General features: G+C 35.7%; 1 long non-coding RNA gene across 14 annotated transcripts in view; it reads right to left on the bottom strand.

The window, feature by feature from the left end:
• LOC125330595 overlaps positions 1 to 22,141 on the bottom strand; it is a 473,930-nt gene that overhangs the window by 134,525 nt on the left and 317,264 nt on the right. The gene's annotated exons all lie outside the window — the stretch shown is intronic.

Genomic DNA, 22,141 nt, shown 5'->3' with positions numbered 1-22,141 from the left:
TCCTCCTTCACCCTATTGTCTCACCCAAATGATGTTTGGCTCTGCTGAACAAGATGCTTTTTTAAACAATTAGAGGTTAATACATTCCTGTGAAACTCCAGCCTTTTTAGAAACAACATTAGTTTGTTTTTCTTCACAAGTTTCAATTTAGTAAATAAAATAAAATAAATTGACATGATAATATTGAAAAAAAGCATTGCTACTGAAAACTTAAGGAAGAACCTACATAGTCTTGTTGTTCCACAATTAAACCATCAATAATATTAAAATATTCCTATGCTATATCTGGATTTAAAAATTTTACCACTTCTAGGCATCATATTAAAATATTATTAATTTATAGTGAAAAACCATAATAAAGGGGAAAAAACCCTTGAAAATTGAACTTCAGTGTTATTAAAATAATTTTAATTTAGAAATTTATTTCTGCCAAGATCTTCATCTTTCAGAAACATGCATTAGTATTTCAGTTGCTTTAGCTTACTTGTGTTCTACATAAACATACAATGTCAGAAGAGTCAAGGTTTTCTCATTTCTATTTTTAAATTATTCTCAACTTTACAGCTGCACCAATGGCTTTTGTACTTTAATGAGCATTAGGCTTTTGTTTGTAACATATCAGGTGTAGGGGAGATGATAAAAGGGATTGAAAATTTTAGTTACAGCAAGATATGTTGTTTAGCCAAAAATATATTATGCTGCAGTAATATAAAAAATGTCACAGAAGAGCCTTTATATAACTCTTCAAAAGTACACGAGCTCATCTTTGCACCTGCCTTTCTAAGGGAAGGTCCTATAACTGAAAAATCTCAAATTAAAATGTAAACTTCTGTTTCCTGTTAGAATCTTTTTCAGCTTGATTTTTAAAGGATAGGAAGCCACATTTTAAAATCCCAGGTGAGGCCTCGCCTGTCCTCTTTGTATTTTGCTCAAGCAAAACTCTGCTGATCTTATTCTTTTGCAGCTTTTAATCTGTTTACATACTTCTTCCTTTTAATTGTAAAAATTTGTTGCATCTTTAGAACATGTTTTAACATATGTTACTTACTCATTGCAAAGTATCTATGCATTTCATTTTCCAGAGCAAATACAAAATAAAACAGGCAAGCACTGGCAATTGCAAAATGGAAATGATGAACCACATGATAATTATCCTTAACCAAAATTTCTGCATTGACATTCAAAAATGAAGTTTCAAATGTTAAATATTCTATAATAAAAATCAAATGTATGTGGAGTCACTAGGAAAACCTATACCTCTTGTACATTGTACATATTGTACATAAAATTGTACACAAATAAGGTCATACCTATGGGATATTTCATGCCTTTACCCTAAATTAGGTCACATGAAACACACAAAAGCTATTTATACAATGAATGCAGAGCTATAGCTGACTTTCCTCTCGGCATAATACAAGGTGCCTATAAATTTGCCTTTCTGGTCAATCCAATAAAGCTAAAGGTCATTGGATAATGCAGTCTTTTGCCTCAGTTATGGTCTTCTATCACTGGGAGGGCCAATGGGGCATGGACATGAGCAGCTGAAATATTTCACATTGACTCAAAAGAGCTGCAGGTGTAGAAGAACCTTCTTCAAATTAAACTTTAAATGACTTTCCATTGGTGCTAACTTCATTAGAAAAGCAAGGAAACAGGAGGGTGGTAAAAAGTCTACAGAACAACACGAATTTTACATACACCTTTTCATTGTTACAAAAAGCTTAATAACATTCAAGTTACAGTAGTTACATGGTCTTTTCTTTAGGTATGACAGTGCTTCAAAATATTTAATTTAATTTGAATAAAACAAATTTGTTTTGTTAGAAAAAACAAGGACCATGGTGGATCATTTCCATTTTATCTGGTCAAGTGCTCTGGCATGATGAATAGCACATAATTCCTGATTCAAGTGCAAAACAACTCCAGCCTTTGTGACCAAGCAAAATTTAGAAGACATGCTTACTTGATCAATTTGAATAAGCTGGGTATGAGTCTTCTTGGGAAGAGACAGTGAAAAAGATGTGCTAGACAGAGTAGAGTTATCTGAGACTGATATTAAATATGGTCATAAGATTGTCAAAAACTTTATTAATGTTAATAACAAAGCAGCAGAACACATCAGGAACCAGCCAAGCTTTTGCATTTTATACACACCCCTGCTGAAGTATATCCCAACTAGACTGAAAAAGGACATCTATTAGAGAACTAAAAAGTCCAAATACTGTGTAGCAGGAAATCCTACATTTGATGAAAAAAGTCATAAATGAAACCAGAAGCAAATGAATACCATTAGCATGACATAATGTTCTAGCTTAGATATTTTAAAAAATCACATTGGACAAAAACACCCCAAAAATAAAGCAATAAGAAGAAGCAATCTGACATAAGCAAACAACAAAACAAAGAATCCAGTCTCAAGGAACACACCAAGAAAATCTGAATTCTGCAAAAAGCAAGGAATAATTTCAATATCAAATTCTTGTGTCGCTAACTACAAAATTGCGTATAACTTTCCTGGTCATATTTTGAGACATTGCACAACACAAAAAAGTTCTATTTCATGTAATTTTACTTCTCATCCACATCACCTGTTGTAGCAGCAGGTAGTCAAACAATTGCAACACACTAATACCAGATTCCCTAATGTGACTCACTGGAGATCACTAACGATACTACTTTTATCCTGGTGGCATAAAGGTAGCACAAAAATGGAAAAAACCTGCTCTACATGGAAGGCAATATTTTGAGTCTGAGAGAAAATACCATATGGAAAATTGTTTTCTTCTGTGTCATCATCAAACAATTTCTAAATGGTGTTAAAAGCTTCTTATGATTCAGAGATAATTTTATAAATATTCATATACATGCAGGTACTCCTACATTCTTCATGCAATTGCTAATCAGCTATTTATTTTAATTAATAATCACATATTTAGTTAAATTGCTAGTACGCATTGCTTTTTGGAGGCACCAGCACAAATTTTAACATAAAAATTCTACTAAAGGTTTATTGGAAGAGTTTTTTAAACCTTGTACAAGATGCATCTTGTATCTGTAGCCCATTCACTAGGTCCATATTAGATTTTTCATCCAGGTTACATTATCATTTAACATCAGAGCATGAGATTTTAACGTCTGTTTTTCTGAATGCTTCCCTCAATCTCTTTTGTTAAGCTAGATGAGGTTAATCTGTATTTAACCTTTTTATTTGACCATAAAAATTCTTTAAGTTTTCTGTTGGAAAACAGAAAAATAGCAGGTTAGTCTTATTCTACATTTCTGCATTTATTCATTTATTATACATTATTTCCATGATTTTAAAATAATCAAAATAAAGGTTTAGGACTTGTGTAGACACCTGAAGAAAACAGACGTATTTGTAGGAGTGTTTAGATCCCAGCAGTTCCTATTTTGCTCTGCTGTTAAAAATATTTTTTAAAATTTTGATCATTCAAATTCTATATCTAGAAACAATAGAAATACAAATTTCAGTGAAGTTCTACTTGTAGGCTTCTTCACATGCTAGGTAGAATACACCTGCAAAGAAAATGAAACAAAGAACAATGCTTCATGGAACAGTGTGTGTAGCTACAAAGGATTATAATCCAGATGGATTATTTTTTGTTCCTGAATTAGTTATGAAAATATGGTGGCACACCACAGCCACACAGGAATAATGAACCTTCACAAAGTGGTGCTTTGTTCAGGGAAAGAAGGTTTTGCAGTCATAACAGTAATTAATTCTAAGCCAGAACTAATTTTCTTCTTAGTTGTTACCTCCCCTCTTTTCTTTTAATTTTGCCATTAGAAATGGCAAATGTTTTTCAAGTTCAATGTCACCATTATAGGATATTCAAGTTCATATGATTCTTTTATATTTCAGATTAGATTTATTGTCTTATTTTTTATGCTTCTGTGAATATAAAATATTTTCTAACCCAAAAAAAACCCAGCAAAAAGCATTTGTAACCTAGATAAAGGCATAACCAGGAAACGTGAGTATTTTTATTTATCATAAGAAATTCTTAGAATCATTGTTTTCAATTGAGTGAATTAATTGTAATCTGGAATAGATATTTATAGTTGATCATATTGCAGGTGGTATCTTGGGGTAGTCTTACTTAATTTTTATATTAATAGATTTTAGGATGGTTGTTACTTCAACCAAATCATCTGTCATTGAGTGTAAAATGCTGGACAATATCATTAGTGCAATTAATTAAGCACCTAATGCATTGTGAGGAGGATATTCAATTATGCCCCACTGGAATTGCACACCATGAGTGTCTTAACCAGGTCAGTTTGAAATGCTTGTATCCATCATTACAACATCATTCAGTGCAACAGAGAGACTGAACTAAATCATCCAGTGACTATTCAGCCACTAATTTCCTATTTCAGCCTTGTCTGACATATATATTAATATTATTTCTCGATTTCCTCCTTGAACATGCATCCCATGGGAACATTAAATGCAGATGTGGTACAATGGTTGGCTTGCAATAAAAAAATAAGGCTACATTTTAATGCAGTTTTACCAAGAGAGAACTATCACAAAGAGCTATCTAAAGGTAGAAAGCTTTAGCCAATACTTCATATCAGTTTAAAGGCAAGCAGGTTAGTTGAATGTGTTCATCAAAACTACTTTGAGACGGGATATTATTGTTCTATCCTATTGCATAAATCTATGAGACTTGAAGAGTTTATTTCACACCTTTTCCAGAAATTATTAGAAACTACAAGAAGACAGAAATCACAGAAATTTTTAACAACGTGAAGATCAAAGTGGTTGAAGACATGAAAAGATTTATATATCTGTTGACTGGAAGAAATGTAGGCTGTAATCACCAAAGTAAATATTTCTGAGTAACAATCACGAAAGTGGTTTAGCAACGACATTTAAGCTTTTACAGATTATACTGAATTACAAAATTGATTTCTGCTTTGTGTGTTACTTTCCAAGACTGCCTGAGCAGAAGTGGTGGTTACAAATTTTCTGGTGTCAATGTCTTCCACCCCAAATGTTTTGCCAACAAAAGTCTAACTCCAAGAAATTCTTCAGTGTGTTTATTTCCAAAATTGACTACTAATGATCCCTACTACTCCCAATAAACATCCATATCTAATTTATGGCTATATTTTAAGATTTCTTGTTTAAAATTTTAAATCCAGTTTAGGACAGATAAAAAATTCTAACTTCTAAAATAAAAATTAAAAATATGAAGCCCTACCTCACAGAGGTATCTTTCTATTGTTTATTTAATCCACCATATGTCTCATTTAAAACAAAGTGGGTATCTGCAGATGTGTGAATGGAAGAACAGTGCAATGACAGCTTTGCATTCTGCTGCTACCAAACTTTAGAGAGTAACATGTAACACATTGAGGCACTTGGTTTAATGACAGGTAAAAAGGAAAGAGTTGAGTTCAAGTCAATTCAAAACTGATTTTTAATTATTTCCTTCTATAAATGGCTTTATATTTCAACTAGATGGTGCTCTAAACTATACAATGGCAACTTTGAGATGTCCGACTTTTTTTGGAGCTCTTCAAATGCAAAATGCCCTAACCAGATATTTAGTTCTCAGGAAGACAAGACATTTTCCAGTTAACATGCTTCTTAATCTCTAATTCTGTTTCTATAGCCGTCACTCCTAAATTCAATAGCCATGAAATCTGCCGCTGATTTAAGAAAAGGTATTGTTACCATCTTACCATGTGCTGATTTCAATAGGTGCAAAGACACAGCAATATTTCTTAATTTCCCCAGCTCTTTCTAGAATATTTCCAGACAAAGATTTGCTTTCACTTTTTCTCTTACATTTCAATATTATTGTATATTGAGATTACCTGACGTGCTGAATCTGAATTGACCCTCACAAAAAGTATAGTGAAATTATACAGGAATTCCAGTGACCTGTATATTTATCAACCTCCCCTGCACTCAGTATGCAGATCAGCATACCATGTACTTAAGGCTGTTAGAATTACTAGGAGATTCTTAATTAAAATCTCATGATTCCTATGGTTGCTATGGTAACTCAGACTAAATAAAATAATTTGAGTGATACTACATCAGCACTCTTTGTTGTTTTTAATGTAGGTTTATGATTGCAATCACTATATTAACAACTATGCTTACTTTATTAGCATGATTTACTTCTTCTTGGGAATACAGCCTTAGGGATACATTTTAGGCTGCTTATACTCCAAGCAGACAGAATTCATTAAATCCAGGCACTAATATCAAATATGTTCATGCCATATAACTGACCTATAGATATTGAATCTGCTAGGGGTCTGATGACAGAAGAGTATATTTTCAGTATAATTCTGATATTCTGCCTCCTCCTGCATATTTGAAAAGAACTGAATATCATGGCAAGTGTCTTATATAAAAGTTATGGTAAAAATTAATGGCAATTCCAGTTTTTAAAAAATAGACCACATAAATGTTAAATTTACGATTTTATATGTTATCATGCCACTCCATTGTGCCTGTGACACTGGTTGACAATTTGACAGTTCACTTCTACACAAGTGACTTAAATATAGAGATGAAGCTGTATTGATATCACAGAATTTGACTTAGTTTTTTGTCCAGTGAGAAATTAAATGGCAGCTTCTGTGAATAGTGAAGATACCCATGACATGCAGCTTAGTGGTGGAGGAACAGTGCAGATGAAACTCATTGCTTTACACTCAAGTTACATTGTTAGCAGCTCACAGCAGTACAGATGAACGTGAAGGATGAAGCTGAACCATTACATCCAAAATTAAAGCCTGAGCTGTTCATGGCATGGCGGCCTCTCTTGGATTCAAAGCAACATGAATTCCATCCAAAGCTAATATAACTAAACCACCATTACAGAAATTGTTAGGTATGACATAGGTTACATTTTCTCCTAAGGTTCAATCTATGGTTTGCTTTTCTCTAACCCCGAAGAATCTTATAAGTTGTCCTAATACACACACAGGTGTAAACAGAGCAGATCACTCTGTCACCAACCACCAAATCATAAAGCACAGTATCTATTAATGAGAAAAGAAAATATTGCAGGTGAATTCCAAAACACTGCCTGTCCTTTAAACAACTTTTGATATGTGACAACATATTTGTCACTAAAGTAGCAGTGCACTCAGTCGAAACTGGCACATAATTATCATTAATAATGTTACTTATTAGTGATCGCTTCATTATGGGTCTCTTAGTTTGGTTTTGGTTGTTTATCAAGGTCATTACTCTTGTGCTGGAGCAAAGTACAGGCAGCTAAAGAAGCCCATGAGAATTAGAACTGTAAAAGATCAAACACAGAAACTTTAGAAATTTTTGCTAATATAGTTTTCTGACATCTTTTAAACGGGACAATTTATCTTGTTGGCAAATTTCTTAAGACAAAGAGTTACTTACTAAGACAAATGGTTACTTTTCCATTTCTCTCTAGATTCTTCAAACGCATAGACATTTTTGAATCCCATCAATACTGAAAATTCCACAGCAAGGCCTCTGGGTGAAACCAATTAAAAATCTCCTTCAGCTCCTGAGAATGATTTGAACTATGGTTAATTCTTCCCAGATTAATGTGCTTTCATTGCTCATTTCTTCACACACAGTGAAAGAAAATCCTGTTTATAGAATCCTATAAACAGGATTTTATAGACTCATACATAGCAGGATGCAATAAATATTCTGCACATTATGAATTAGAAGGGAGATGGCAAATATATGGTGCTGGGTGGAGGCTTGCTATCAGGTCAGCAAGTAAACAACCAAGTATCTAAAATTTGCACATATTTACCATCAGAATTTTTGTTTACTCAAACAATTTGAAGACAGGTTTGTGTAGTAAATTAACACTTATCACCACATACTGTTTATTCAGTATATTTGATTAAACATTTATGTCATTCAAATATCAATCAAATATATAAATATTTGCTCTGAGCTTCAAATTTAGTTATTTTTCACAAGCAAATCTGCAAAAATTTCATTGAGATAAATGCAAGTGCTCCAGAAATGAGAAGAAAGAATAAAATTTAATTCCTTCATCTATTTTAGAAGCAAGTAGAAACTTTAACTAAGCCGCAGGGGGGACTATGATTTTGCAAAATGTATAATCAATGTTGCCAATGTCATGATTTGAAAATTTACTCAAGCTCAAAGAGTCAGTATGCAGGTTTTACTTAAATAAATCTATATTTTCTCAAGTCAAGAACAAAGATAATTTAGTGTCCCATTTTTGCTAACATTAGTTATCCACATGCTGTAGTCAGGTAAGCTTAGAAATTCCAGTTGGAGTTGTTCACTTTCTGTCAAACATCATAGGAAATACATAACACTTTTTGCTTTCTATATTTACAGGTCATTTTCTTGCTTGTTTTTGTGACAACTCAGGGTTGGTGACAGTCTGCCCTTCACTTGAACAGATCCAATGTTTATTAACAGCAGCCTGAATGCAGGAGGTCAGGGGTGAGTGGAACAGGAAGATTCTCATCCTTTTCAGCAGGAAGCAGTATATTGCAAACAGCATATCAAATATGTAACAAATCCTAACATTGAGACTGCAGCAAGAAAAAACTACATTCAATGGAATATTTTCCAGAGCAGAATCAAAATGTAGCTCCTGGCAAACAATATTTAGCAAAAAAAAAGACAGCATTTTTCTAAATGTCACCATATGTATTTTTAGACATCTGTTAGTACCAATTAAATGAAATTACAAGTTATTAAGTCAAATGAGATTTTCCTGTTATTCCATTCATTTGCAATGTTATCTCCTCCATATTTGATTCAACGACAGTCAATCCAGACTATATTTAAAACAGAAGCAAATGGCTGTTCTCTCGCTGTGTTTCTGAATTAAGTCTGGAGTATGCACATCACATGTTTTGAAAAATCATTCACACGGAAGTGTCACATTAACACAAATAATGCTATAATTGAGATGTTGTCACCTCTTCCCACTGACACAAAAGTACCAAGTACCATGCAGCAAATTTTTTTCAGTAGGAAGTACACTCACCAGCTCAAAATAGCTAATTTAGAGAGCTCAGGGAATTAAAACAACCTACTTACTTTTTTAGTGTAACTAATCAGCTAGAATTTACATTCCACATTGTTGTATTGGAAATACCTAAGCAGACCAAAATGTAAACAGTGTGCCTCTGCAAACACATTCTTTTGGTTTCCAAGAACTTTCAGGAAAAGTGTATTCTGAAAATGGATCCTTGTCTTCTGTTTAAACCACCATGTTATGATTATTTACATCCACCAAAAACATGGATAGTTGACAAAAACACAGATAAAGGAATTACATACACATAGGATTCCTATCCCCCTGTGCATCAAATTCTTTAACCTCTTCCAGTGCTGCAGGAAAGGACAGGGCAGCCAAAGAAGAAATGAAATGGATGCTACGCAGCATGGTCTGCAGAGCTCATAACTTGGAATTTCTGAAGAAACTACTATGCTGTGTTTGTAGAAAGAGGATGAAAAGAATTAAATACAAAAGTACTAACCTTGAAAAACTGGGCTCTAGCAGGAGGTATAGATTTGTATCTAAGGGTGGAGGAAAATAAACTATGAAGTTTTGAGTCGCATAAGATTGAAATTGGAAATGATAAGTATGAAATTTAAATGAGTAGATTTTGCTTTGGTAAGAAAGAGGAGAAGTAGATAGTAAAAAAAGACCAGTTACTGGAAATTAGACCGACATCTCCAGTGCTGATTTTGGGCATCCAACTTGCATCTCCAAAGAAATGCAAACAGAAGTCGATTCATGCTCTTCTGAGATAGAAGGGAGCTTTGCCAATGAGATGAAGCCCACAGCCAGGAGAAAAATCAAATATTTACAAAGAAAGGCTTAAACTGTTCTGCCAGAGCCAGCTTCAGTAGGAGTAATTTAATTGATGTTAATAGTACTTTAGCTGACAACTCTGCAAATTAAGTAATGAAACTGTTTCATCTGTGTGCGTATGAGGAGTTCAACATTTTCGTTCTATCCCATTCAGCTGCTCACATTTTTGGTCTGAGTATTGCTCTTAATCTCTTTAAATCTGTGACTTCTTTTTTGCATAATAAAGTAAAAGCCAACTGTAATGTGATAAGACCTTCTTTTTCTTTGACAAAAAGAAACTTAGGAATCTGCCAGTATTAGGTAAAACCTTTTGTTCCTTAAAATTGCTGTAGACAAATTGCCTACTGCAAAAAAATATTGCCTGCTGCTCACCAGGATTCCAATTCTGAATGTATTTTAAATTCTCACTGAGAGGTGACTTCATCAATGTCACTATAAGGATGCTGCTCAGTCTCATGAAAAAAATGAAAGGGAAAAACAATATTGTCTTCATACTTTCTTTAGTCAACAATTTTCAGAAGCTATTAACAAGTCTCCAGGCTTAATTTTTAAACCTCTTTCTGATGAATAGCTTAAAAGTATTCAAGGAAAAGTGTCCAAGTAACCTAAAGTTAAGTTTGGATATACTTGGACATTGAATGAACTGGTACAAAACAAACCACATTGAGTGCTGGTTTGGGTTTGTTCTTCAGTGTGAGCAGCACTTATGATCAAGCCATGTGAGCAGGCAGAACTAGGTATTTTGGCTTCATAGAAGGCAGCAGATGTCCTCTGATAGATACTGAATTATGTTTGAGCTGGGGACAAATAGATATTCTGAATCAGTGCTTAGCTGGTTTATCAGACAATATAAAGAAAGCATTATCATTTTCACCATGTCTAATATGTAGCTGTGTCAGTATTCTAAAGTCACGGGAGTTCTTATCCTTTGAAACTTTTATTTCTTTTTATTGGGAGTAGTTTTAGAAGCATTTCCTAAAGCAGAAGTCCTGTTTGTCAGTGCTGACCTCAACACATGAACAAAGAAACAACCTAACAACATTACTGAGACCATGACTGAATATATGTAATGACTCAGCAAAACAGAATGTAAATTAGAAATTGAAAAGATGCAGGAATAGTTTATACAAGTGAAAGAGAACAGTCTTAACATTCTCATAATTTTTAAGAAACACTCCTTATGTAGCTGTCCTAAAAGCCTGGCCCATTCTCATATACCACAGGTTGCAAGGATTTCAGAACTTTCTCCTGCTTGTGAAAATCTCTGCATGAATGTGATAAAACACAACTCTGCAATAAAACACTGCATTATGGCAGAGCCCTGCTCCACCACCTACTCATTAATAAACAGCTGCCTTAAAAATGAGGTAACTTGATGCTTTTTCTTGCCTCCACTTTGCCTTTTTGGGGGGTAGTAAATATAGGAAAATTAATTTCCTGTACAGAATTGTTAAGTGGGCTATGTTTTGTTAAAATCCTGCTTCCTTGATCATCCCAACACATGCCTAATTCACTCTCCAGCCTTAGTTCTTGCTTTGAGTTTAGAGTTCAAACTTAGTTACAATGAGGAATTTCAGTCAGAAGTTTATTTCTCTATAAAGTAATTTAACTTCTGTTTAATCGAGGGTATAGAGTAGATGTTGTCAAATTCATTTAGTTAAGAGCAGAATACAAGAAAAGAAATTTATTTGACAAGCTAATAGTTTTCTCAGAAACATATACAACTGCTCCTAACAGCCTTTTGTCACTAGTCTTTTATTTGAATCTCCGTAGGTGAGAAAGAGGCTGTCTGGATATTTCGAACTAGATATGGCAAATGATTTTCTTCTGTAAACTCAGTGGGTTGTAAAGGCTGTTACATGTCTAGTTCACCATGATAATTATGCTGACAGAAATAGTTCCTTCAATATTTAAGCCTGTTTTAAAAGGAGCAATAATATTTAAAAAATGAGTTCTGTGATGTTTTACACAATTCTGAAGCTATTTCAGTCTGCATGTCTAATGCATAGGTGATGTATCCTTGAAGCAGGCTTGCAAAGTCTAAGGCAGTGCATGTCATGGGAAGAGAAATAAGCAAAGCATTCGTTCTACACCACAGGCAGTGACACTGTTGGCATGGCTGATGGTTCAAAAGTACATTTTTCTTGCTATTATTTCATGTTTGCTGGAATGTTTATGATTCTGCTTGGTTTTATATCGACAAATTTCACAGGTATCTTGCAACTTCCTAAGAAGAGGTATTAATCCAGCTGTGTGCTCCTTGTTCCTTTCAGAAGACCTTTAAACTAGTATTAATATTGCAACAACAGAGGGCCAGAATTCCCCTGTCTGCAAATACCTACCTTGCCTCACATAATACCATCTCTTTCATGATGGTTACTCTCAAAAATTAATAACCAAGAACTTTGGAAATGGCAAACTCAGATTGGTATGTCATGGCTCTTTATAATCCAGTGCAGAAAAATGATGGAAAATTTACTCTTATTTCTATTCTGGGCTGAATGGGCACTTCCAGTGCACCAGTTTCAACCTGTAAATAGGAATTAAGGATTCACTACAATAGAGGGGGAGCACGGGGGAGTTGTGATCCTATAGTGATCTGTCTTAGGCATTCACCTGTGGTTGGAAGGGGAGTGTGGACCCTTCTCCAATGTCCTCAAGAGTAGATGTGAATCTGCATTCCTTCACAACAAATTAATAAAACAATGGTAAGAATGTGTAGCATTTCCTCCACAGCAGTAAAATTCATAACCCACAGTTCCTACCCCCATTCCACAGTTGAATTTTACTATACTATTTCAACTTATAGATTCTCTGCTGTTATATGTAACCTGAATTCTGTTACAGAAAAGAAAAAGTCAAACCATACATTCATACAGACCTGATGAAATTTCTCACCTTATAGGTGCTTTTAAATATACTATTTCCATTTAACTATGAAATGGAAAAATCCTCAAAATTAATAATTCATTTTAGAATGACATCAGCTTGTTTGTAAAATACAAATTTTCTTCTGCCTAAATACAGTGATTCCTGGGGAGTGTTACACACTTTTGGATTAATGTCAATTCTTTACCTCTTCCTGACTCTGTCTTGACTTTTTTCCTTTTGTCCTGGAGCTGTACCTGCCTGTCAAAGTACTGAGCTGCAGCTTCTAACACCACCTCCTGCTTTTTTGATTTATACTATTTTCTTCTCTTATACTTGGTAATAAATCTTTGCAAAGAACAGTACTCTAGCCACTGACCAAAGTTGCCACCTTCTTCATAATCACATTTATTCCGTTTCTAAGATAAGATCTGGGACGCAAAACAAAGGATAAAGGGGCCTTTAAGCAAAACACTAAGACAAGTCTTCTCTTAAATAATTCCAGTATTTATGTCAGGTAGCTGAGGGCAATAAAACGAATGAATCCTAAATTATCACAACCTGTTCATGTTGTGCCTCAGTTGGGACAACTGTCAACCCTCCGCCTCAAATCCTTGACTTATTTAAAAGTGACACTACTTCTCAGGTGAACCAAAAGTCATAAAATCAAGAAATAAACTGCACTTCATCATAGGCCAAATCTTGGAAAAGACAGGAGGAATACCTAGGGGAGTGCAGTCACAGTTTGAGACTTAGAAATCTCTGGGCTTTTACCCCTTCCCTTCCACCATCAGAGTGCGAGTTAGGAGAGGATTGACAAGAATGAACTAACTTCTGGATTACTCTTGGTTTTAAATTAATTGATATTCTACAACATAATTATCCCACTTTCAAAGGGCACTCTGTTAATTATTTTTGTGTCTTTCAGTATGATTCATTCCAGGGTCATATTGCAGTGCATAAACTGGAAACACCAGTGTGTTTCTAAAATGCAGTGCACTGCCAGGTGGATGTACTAGCATATTCTCATTTCACAAGGGCAGCAAAACACTTTATTCTGGCTAATTACACGTGTGCAGAGGCAGGCTATACTGTTTCTAAAGCTACGTAACACAGTATTATTTCATGCAGGATGGACCTGTTTGAACACAGCTGTATCCAGCATGTGATGCCATTGTGTCACATAGACATTCTCTTGGATCTGCTTTATGGGTTTTCACTATTTCTCTACTGCTGTAATACAGAGGTTTAGACCCTTACCAAACATTTTTCTGCAACATCTTGAGAAGTGTTTGGTGTAATACTGCAGTTTCAGAGACAACAGCAGATGAGACAAAACCCTGGGGATAGTCCAGCACGGCTTTCCATAGGTTTGGATTGTAAAATGAAAGTTCTTGCTATTTTTATGATAGTAATATTTCTCATTAAGTAGCCAGCCAGTCTGTGAAAACACTGCAGCAGTGTATTTGTTGTATGACATTCTATTATTTAAAAATTCCTGATTATCTAGGAAAGAGCTACTGCTATTTGCTCCAAAAATGTATGGCTTGCTGCAGAGGCCTGTACAAGCAGCAAACTGTAGAGGTTTATACATAAACTTGCAAACAGAAAGAACAGATACTATTGTTTTAAGAGACAGTAGAAATATTTCAGTAAAGAACTCTATCACTTTCATCTGACAGATGCTTATTTTGGGAGCTGGTACTACACATATCTTCCCATGAGTGGAGGCCAAACTTCTTTCTCCCCTTCAGGACACTATTTTAAATAGGCAGTTTAATTATTGCCTGCATTCACTAGTTTTCTGCAGGGTAGATGCACTCTGCAGTTGATTTAGGAATACTGAGCCTTTGGCAAAGAGCAAGCATAAAATTATCTTTGGAATCTTGCCCCTGGAAAGTATTTCTAGATACCTGAAGCAGATAACTGACAGCTTTATCAAAACTTGGGAATTTGCCATGATCTAAGTATTGGAATTACTGAGCCTGTCCGTAAAAGGCATGGCCTTTCTGATGGGTAGACAAAAAATGGGAGCACAGAAATTAAGCCAGGCACTCATTTCTTTTGAAGGTATATTCTTCAATAAATGTCAATATATTAAAGTTGTCAGGTGTGTTAGAGGACACCTGTCAGGAAGCTAACTAAGATGTGCTTTATATCCATTTATGGCTTTCTTCTCTTGTAAAGTTCTTCATCACCGACAGGAAATATTTTTGCATTTATTGCTTGATAGAATTGCAGAAAGAGTGAATTCCTAAAATTTAACCATGAACTCGCTCATGAGTACTCGCTCATGTACCCACCTCAGCTCCCCACTGAGCAGTGCCAAGGTAACTGGGAAGGCCTGCATTGGGAAGTGTCAACAGTTCGGTGACTACCCACGGCCACCTCCACTAAGTTCACCACATGGGTGGAGTTCATAGCTGTAAAATCTTACCCACAGTCATACTGACAGGGCTCATTAGCTCCAATGAGTACCACAGCACAGCAAATATTCGGCATCTGCACCCAGATGGCTTAACCTGGACTCCACTGAGGCTGTCCCCGAATCGCTTTCCCAAGAGGTACCAGGTCAGTTCCTCATAAGGTTTCTTCATATCCACTCAGCACATTCATGAGGTACCTCCCCCATCCTGCACTCCCTGTTCAGAAGGATGGTTTCTGGCTTTCTAACACCAATTCCAGAATCCAGCAGATGCTGTGAATTAAACCAGTAATGATGACAGCAAGAAGTTTCTCACATCAGCTTATGATCCCTGGCTGGAATCTCCATTTTTATCAAAAGCTTGGTTTATTTAAATATAATATTTTGAAAGTGTTTAGTAAGAAAAATGTTCATAATACAATCATTTAATTGCAATTGGATCCAGAGTGTCAAAAAGCATGGTAAAGCACCACAGAACTCTTACTCTCCACATCATCAGAACAAAAGCACACTGAGAGCCACAGTCATTTACCACATTGCCTTGCCAAGCAAAAATTTGTAGAATGAAATGCAAGTATTGAAAATGCTCAGTGTTCATCTATCAAGCAATGCCACTATAAATATTAGAATTTATTGCACTTATTACATTGTCAAATGCATCTGTTCTGTTGGCATTTAGAATTGGATAAAGGCTGAGACATGAAAAAAATTACTTCCAGCAGCACTTAGACAAATGTCACTTCCCAATGCCCATGTGCCCATGCTGCGTTGGCTATTACACTGCTTTCCCCCAGGAACAACTTTATTTAATCCTTTAAATAAAAGTACAAGATATATGTGTGTGTGTGTATGTGTGTGTATGGATACCCACAAACTACTTCAGCTGGGAAGATTTAATGTAACAACAAATGAAGGTTAGTGTCAAAATAAAATACAGCTCCAGAAATATTTGTTCCATTTTTAATACTACTCCAATAACTACTGTAAGATATTAAGGAGGAAAAAAAATGAGTCCTTTTTTAATATGACAAAGTGTCCCAACTATCAGCTTGCAATAAGGACCTTGACAGGGATTTAGCAGTGACTTGCCCAGTTCTGAGCTTATATTAACCAAGATTTTTGGAACTTAGAAGAACATTATAAGCTGACAGCCTAGGACACCCTAAGAAAATCTTACATTTAATAATAAGTGACAGAAGGAAATTGCATGGTACCCTCTCCTTACTGAAAACACAAGCAGTGACATGACAAATAAAAGATGACAAAACATGCGTCTCAGTTATTGGCATTATGCTTATCATATAGCTAATTTCTAGAAATCAAAACAGCTAAGAGGTTAGATATTTACATGAATAATGAGAAAATCTTATGACATCTTCAAAAAAAAAAAAAAATCCTGATTCCTACATTAGGATGAGAACTTCAGTAAACGAAGGCTCCTGATTTCACAGGCATTATTCTAGTTGTGGTGTGAGTTAACTTAGATTAAAAAAAAAACTAGTTACAATAATGTACAATAGCAGTGATTCACCTAGTCTTATACTCCCTGGCAGGCAATATTTCTTTAGTTTGGTATAAAAACTTTCTACTGCTTTGTCTTTGTACCTTTTGCTATCTTCTTCTGTGCAAGCTTTAAGTAGGCTTTTCTCTTGAGGCTGTATTCCCCTTAGACCTGTAATGCTATTGTGTAACCCAGATCCAGGAGGGTGAAGTTTTTCCTTGTTTGTGCCACTCAGTGTGCTGCAGCTCCTTGCTGTTCTTGTCTGGGAGGAAAATCCAGAGCAGTGCTGTAGCAGTGCTCTATAGAATCATCAGTTAGGTTGGAAAAGACCCTTAAGACCAATTCGTTGTTCATTGAATGCTGCTGACTCCACCACTAAACCATATCCCCAAGTGCCACATCTACATGGATTTTAAATGGTTTGGGTTGGAAGTCACTTTATAAATTCTAGTTGCGACCCCCTGCTGTGGGCAAGGACACCTTCCACTAGAACAGGTTGCTCAGAGCCCCCTCCAAACCCCCTTCCAGGGATGGAACATGACAACTCCTCTGGGCAACTTGTTCCAGTGCCTTACTACCCTCACAGCAAATAATTTGTTCCTTATGTCTAATCTAAATCAATCACCTTTCAGTTAAAAGCCATTAACCTTGTCCTACCACTACTCCCCTCTCTGGCTCTCTTGTAGGCCTACTTTAGGTACTGTAAAGTACTCTAAGGTCTTCCTGGAGCCTTCCCTTCTCCAAGATGATCGACACCAAATCTCTCAGCCTGTCTTCGCAGAAGACGTGCTCCACCCCTCTGATCACTTTTGTGGCTCTCTGAATGCATCATTCTCATGTTGGGGACCCCAGAGCTGGGTGCAGCACTGCATGTGGAATCTCACCAGACCAGAACAGGGGGCAGAATCCCTTCCCTCCTCTGCTGCCCACAGTGCTTTGGTTGCTGGATTGTGTTGAGCTCCTCATCAATCAATACTCCCAATGCTAAAAGAAACATTAAACACCCAATCAAGCAACGTGGATATTGCTATCAAGCAATGCTGTACAATGGAAAGTAACCCCTTTGTTCTCCCCCTAAAGTAACATCCAATTTCAAGGCCAGAAGCACTGGATCCATTTCTGTTCAAGGTTGTTGTATGAAATTCAGATTCAAGTGGATTCCATGCTGCTGGAACCTCTGAACACGCTTCCTCTCATCTTTCAGGATAACCAGCACTTTGTGCTGCACAGCAACACTCCAGCTGAGGCCCTGAGCCCAGTTCACACTTTATCTCACTACCTTACATTATTTACCATCTCTGTCAGGCACTAAGGTGCCACATTAACCGGCTAGGCAAACTACACAAGCCATGGTGAGACCTTCCTTAGAACAGCAATGAAGACAACACACCGGCATTTTTAATCTTATTGCTTCTGCTCTTTTGCAAATACTAGTACACATGGCTTGAATCCCTCAATAGTGAGGAGTAGGAATAAAATCATCAAAAGCAATGAGCTATATTTAAAAATCAGAGTAAAGGCAGTGTTTGCATTTGTAAGGTGCTGACTTTCAGCTCAGACCCAGGGTCTGCTCGGGAATCTGTAACTGGAAAATGGCCATAGCCTCCCCCAGGGGAAAAATGCATATGGATCCTAAAAGTATCAGTGAAACAAATCTTATACTATTCTTTCACTGCAAAGCAGGTACTTGGAGAGTGAACATATTCTAAAATATTATTTCTATGGTCCAGTATTGAAATAATCTCTTTGAGCATACCCGAAACCGATTTAGTGAGTTGACATCAGCTGTCTCTAGCATTCTCTAACTTCTAAAAAAGTTAAAGAATTTTACTTCAGAACTGACCTTTAAGAAATTAATGTTTAAGCACATTAGAGATGTGAAATACACTTTTTGAAAACAGTAATATTGCTGTCTCCTCCATCTGACTACCAGTTCATCTCTCCCATAAATTATTTCAAGACCTGTAACACCAAAGTAGACTTCATATTATACTGGATTGAAGGGGTTTTTACCTTCTTTTTTTTTCAACAATAAATCTACATTTCTGCAGCAAATGTCTCTGTCCTCCTTACTGAATGCAAAATATTTTCTACTATACACATAAACTAAAATAGATTGAGAATACTTATTTTTTCAGCAGCAGTATCTCTAGCAATGTGCCTTTCTTAGGGAGACAGAAGAAAGTAATGGAATATGTAATTTTACAGAAGTAATTATTAGCTTGAACAATTTTGAAAATAACTTGTGAGGAGTAATTTCAGGAAACTGAGGCTTACAGAACATTTCTGTTAAATGTAACTGGGAACAAAACTATTGTTGAATAAGTGCCCTTGGTATTGTGATAATACCTAGAGCGAAGGAGGGAGTCAGTAGCATGTCTTACTTCCAATTCTGTACTCACATCCTACTTCACTCCCGCCCAGGAGGGGCACAAGCTAGACACAGACATTATGCATTGACTGTACAGTACTGCATTGCCTTGCTCAGAAGTTATTTCTTGTTTCAAGCATATTCTAATCAGCTTAAGACTGAAATCACTTTGCATGCTTTTTCTCCGCCAAAGACAATATCAGGGCTCTAAGCACATCCAGTTCCACTGCTTGATTTCTACAGGGTCTTCTTCAGAGCTGTCATTAACATTAACATATCATTAACATTAACGTATCAAAGCCACCTCGAGCTAATTAGTTATGTAAATTATATTTCAAAAATATACTAATAACACAGCTACATCCAGCTGTAATAATGTTACAGGACAAAAAGTTATTTCTTACTTTGTTCCTTCAGCTCCCTTCAATAAACAGTTTTATAGTTAAGGAATTGCTCAAGTTTCTCCAAAAGACTTAATTATCTGCACCAAATAAAATGTTCTGCATCCTGTTATCTTTTCTAGATATACTTTTTCTTTCCTTAAACCTGTTATCATAGTAGCCACACCTTTAATGATTTTGTGTTAAGAAGATCACTACACCTTCATTTTAAATATTTAACCTGAAAAGGGAATTTAGCAGAAGTGTGTCATAAAACAGTCATAAAATACTGATTTTTCTTGTTTCTCTAGATGACAGCCTATGAGTTATCACCTTTTATTTTATTTGCGACATCAAACAGTTACCAAAAAAGCCATCTTTGGTAACATGACTGATGCCAACAGCATTTCGGGAAAAAGAAATTTGAGCTTTCTATTTTATTAAATGTCCACTAGTGCCACATATCTCCTACCTAAAATTTAGCTGCATTTATAGAAAGTGACAATTAAACAAATGCTTAAGTGTTTCAGTAAATCAGAATCCTTGTGTTACAGATGCTCCCTCATTCCTGCTCCGCTTTGTTTCCCAAGCCTGCAAGGTCACTGTGCCGAACTCACTCATGCAAGGAGACAATGGGAGCAGTCATTGGCAATGTGAGCACAAGTTTGCACAAAGATGTCCTGATAGAGAAAAACAAGACACTTATTAATTTTGGTGTTACTTCTAAGCTCCAGATGTCAGTGCCCTTACAAAATCACAATTTGAGTTGAGATAATGTTCAGCACCACCTTAGAAGGTAACTGGAATTAGATTTAGTCCTCAATGGAAAGATTTAATAGCATATAAAATGTTGCTTTTGTTGTTTGCTTTGCATTTTGCATCCAAAATGCAGAGCCAAACCCTTCAGGCAAAGCTTTTCCATGAAATGATATATGCATTGAAAAGAATAAATGCAATAGAAGGATTTAGGCAGCAATACTGCCTTCTTTTTTTCTTGTGGGCGACATGCCAAATTTAATCAGTTTGCTTCCTATGCCTGCCTGATTTGATAAAAAATAATAGCTACTGAAGGTAGCTGATAGCAAGTGGCGCAGATTATAGCATCCAAGCTATTTTTTCTTTAAAAACCAACCAAACAAAAGCTTATCAGAAATATTATCTGCCATGGAATACTTTTATATTAAAAAATCAAAACTGTGATCAATCAACAGCCACCAAATATATACTATTTGAATCACTAATATTTAATTCACCATTTGTTGTGAGAAATGAAGATATTTGCAATGCAGAATAGAATATCCTCAGGAAAGAAAAAAAAACATTCTTTTGACTAAAGACTTACAGTGACACAAATTAGAAACTGAGTAAATTTTGGAAAATCAATTATTGGTGTGAGCATAGTTCACAGTACTGGAAGTGGTTTGACTAATTATCATTTATTTCCATCAGAATAGCTTCCAGGACCTGATGCCATGCAAACAAAAGTTTAAGGAGAGGTACAAATTGACTTAGTTTTGCATCAAGAGTATATCTCTCATTTCAGCAGAGAACTATAACTTCACATAGAATCTTTAACATAGGTCCCTTCATCAAGGAAGTCACGTTCCTAATATCATGGATACGCATTGAAAGTAATTTATCTCAAAACTAACCACATAACTCCCTTGTCCTCCTTGCCATCTCTATGTTTATAGTTAGAAAAATGGACAATGATGATGAAAACAAAGTGTATTCAAAAACGTGACCCAACTCTTATTTGGACCAAGGCCCCTACAGCCATAACTGGGAAGAGGTGCATTACACTGAGGTCAGATGCACTGGAACAAAACCATGTCTCTGCCCTCAAAACAAAACTAAGTAAATGTTCCAGAATTCCACGCTCTTGCATCAATTACTTCTGTTTCAAAACACATCTCCTTTAAATGTTCTGTTTGATATCAAAGGGCTGGAACAAAAAAACACAGTTAAATTAATATTTTCACTGTTTGGAAAGATGCTGCTTCTGTCCAAAGTTATATCCATAAATACAAAGAGAATTCTGAAATGCCTGAATTTCTCACATCAGTTATGATTGAAAAAGGTTCAAATAAACTCAGAATTAGGCTCAGTGAGTCAATAAAACCTGAACCTTTAGATAAAAGGATTTTTGATATGACTAAGAGTGTTAACTGAAGCCCTTTCAGATGTGGTCTCCTCAACTGAAATCTAGAATAGCTGCCAAGAGAAGTCTCACATCTGGTTCTGACAAATATACCCTGCAGAATTCTGTTAATTAAAAAATATCAGATTAGAAGTTACCTTTTACTTTATCAAAGGAAAAAAAAACCCCAATGCTTGTACAAACAGGTGGAACTCTTTCTGTTCTTTAATGGTATATGTTATGTCTTTGAAACCTTTAATAGTTCTTTCTTTGCTTCCTTCCTTATCTATCCAGGCACAAGCTGTACAGAGGTGTGAGGACTTTCCTCAGTCTCTGCAAGGGAAAAGATCCTGTTCCTGCACTTGTACTCTCTACACATTGGGACCATGATTCCAAAGAGGCCCAGCCATGTGGAGATATGGTCCATAATGTTTTAGAACATTAACTTCTTGTAGGAAATTCATATGTGTCACATACAACTTGCACCACTGGTTTATGTTGGCACATGACAACAAATGTCAGTACATTAAAAGTTGACAAGAAATTCACATTTACCACTCAGAATTACTTAGGAAAGTCACTGATTAACAGCCTTG

Source organism: Corvus hawaiiensis, chromosome 10 (assembly GCF_020740725.1).
Source record: "Corvus hawaiiensis isolate bCorHaw1 chromosome 10, bCorHaw1.pri.cur, whole genome shotgun sequence".
NCBI lineage: Eukaryota > Metazoa > Chordata > Aves > Passeriformes > Corvidae > Corvus > Corvus hawaiiensis.
The sequence above is the reverse complement of the archived record's forward strand: the minus strand, read 5'-3'. Positions and strand labels throughout refer to the sequence as shown.